The sequence below is a fragment of the Neomonachus schauinslandi genome, chromosome X (assembly GCF_002201575.2).
Source record: "Neomonachus schauinslandi chromosome X, ASM220157v2, whole genome shotgun sequence".
NCBI lineage: Eukaryota > Metazoa > Chordata > Mammalia > Carnivora > Phocidae > Neomonachus > Neomonachus schauinslandi.
The window spans coordinates 8,046,513-8,048,624 of record NC_058419.1 but is presented as its reverse complement, the minus strand read 5'-3'; the positions used below and the strand labels follow the sequence as shown (position 1 = coordinate 8,048,624).

The 2,112-nt window shown below is 40.3% G+C and overlaps 1 non-coding gene across 1 annotated transcript; it reads right to left on the bottom strand.

Annotated features, from left to right (window-relative positions):
• Window positions 1–1,368: 1,368 nt before the first annotated feature.
• Window positions 1,369–1,412, bottom strand: LOC123323534. The gene has a single exon (XR_006539467.1). It is a non-coding gene; the product is annotated as a small nucleolar RNA SNORD49 (small nucleolar RNA).
• Between the last annotated feature and the right edge of the window lie 700 nt (window positions 1,413–2,112).

The window sequence follows — 2,112 nt, the reverse complement described above, 5'->3', positions numbered from 1 at the left end:
CTTACTCAACAAAGGCTTGTCACTCATGTCATAGTAACATGTATAGTAACATAACAGGATCAGACAACTCTCCAGTCAGTGACTCAAGATCTATGCTCCTTGCAACTTGTAACGATGCCATGTACAAGTGTATCACTTACAGACATAGAGGTTGGAGAGAGAAGGCACATGGAGAATGTACAGATTCCTGACTGCCTAGGTCCATATCCCATTGGTCACATTCTGATGGCCAGAACTCAATATATAGCGTTAATTCATTGCGGAGTCATGTCTTCCATTTTAGTGGGAAGTAGGAGGCAAAATATGTAGGTACACATAGAAAAGAATGGCAGATTTGGTGGCGGGAAAACAAAGCATTTCTTGCCGATAGCTTTTATTCCCATCTTTGCTTCTTAACTATAGGCTTATATTTACTGCAGGTTCTCAACTTAGCCTGCACTGGCAAAGCATTCATCCCCTTGGGATTGGAAAAGGTGAGTTGCTTTGGTTTGGGTTTTGGTTTTATCTTTTGGGGATGGGCTTTGTTGATAATGCTATATTTGGGGTGTCCCATTCAGTGATGTCAGCTGACAGTTAAATTGAAATTACAACCTTTGTCAATCCAAATAGAAGTTACATAAAATAGTGAGCACAACACACTATTTCCTTAGTTTCTTCTCATATTTTTAAAGCAACTTTGCTCTTTAGCAAAAGTAGTATAAACCCATCAATCTCAAAGCCAAGGTTTAGATTTATATACCATCCCTTTTTTAGTTATCTCAAGTCAGCAATTTCAGGATCTGTTCATTTTTTTTCAATAAAATAAATAATGTAACAAATGATCTAGTCTTTTTCCTATAAAATAAAATATTTAACAAAAAGCACTGACATTGCCTAAGCAGCAGTTTCCGCCAATTTAAAATTTCAGTCTTTGGAATCAGCGATGAATGAAAGATAAGACAAACCATGAGAGACTATGGACTCTGAGAAACAAACTGAGGGTTCTAGAGGGGAGGGGGGTGGGGGAATGGGTCAGCCTGGTGATGGGTATTAAAGAAGGCACGTTCTGCATGGAGCACTGGGTGTTATACGCAAACAATGAATCATGGAACACTACATCAAAAACTAATGATGTAGGGCGCCTGGGTGGCTCAGTCGTTAAGCGTCTGCCTTCGGCTCAGGTCATGATCCCAGGGTCCTGGGATCGAGTCCCACATCGGGCTTCCCGCTCTGCGGGAGGCCTGTTTCTCCCTCTCCCACTCCCCCTGCTTGTGTTCCTGCTCTCGCTGTGTCTCTCTCTGTTAAATAAATAAAATCTTAAAAAAAAAAAAAAAACTAATGATGTAATGTATGGTGACTAACATAAATATAAAATATTTTTTTAAAAAGGTTCACTTCTGACGGCACTTCCTGTAAGGGATTTCATCAGAGCAGTAAAAAAAAAGGGTTCAGAGAAGCTTTACATAAAAACAAAAAAAAAAAAAAAAGAAGAAAGAAAGAAAGATTCAATTTTAAAACCAGGCATTCCCAGGTCCAAATTAAGTACCTTCTCCTTCTAAACTTCAGATGGAAACTATCTAACCTCTCGGTTTTCCTTAGAGACTTGGCTGTAAGTCCCCTCTGGCCATGGTGCTGTGGTTGAACTCAGGGCTATGTGGCTACGGTGTTATTTGTAGAAATACCAAAGCTTCATGGTGGTGGTGGCATGGGGAGGAAAGAATGAGAGGGTGGGCATCTAATCCCGCTCCCCTTCCTGACAACAACCCCATGAGTTCCTCTTTTATTTTTTAATATATTACCATCCTGGCTAAGATTCCAATGGAAAATCAGGTACTCCTGCTTTAAAAGTTACAAGCTGCTCAGTTCTGCGTTCTCACTACCTGCCTATATAAGAGTGATGCTACTGTTGGTCTTCACTGCACTCACCTTTCTCTCTCTCCCCCATGGCTTCTTATACCCTATTGAGCCTTCTCATTTTGAACCTTTAATCCTTTTGTCCTGTCTCCTTCGTGCCCACTTGAGAAGAAATACAAATAAAGCCAATACACTACCTTTCCCTATGAAACATCCTTCCCGCTGTGTGAACGAACTTTTATAATCAGTATTTCCCTGACAACTTGAGTACCTCAATAA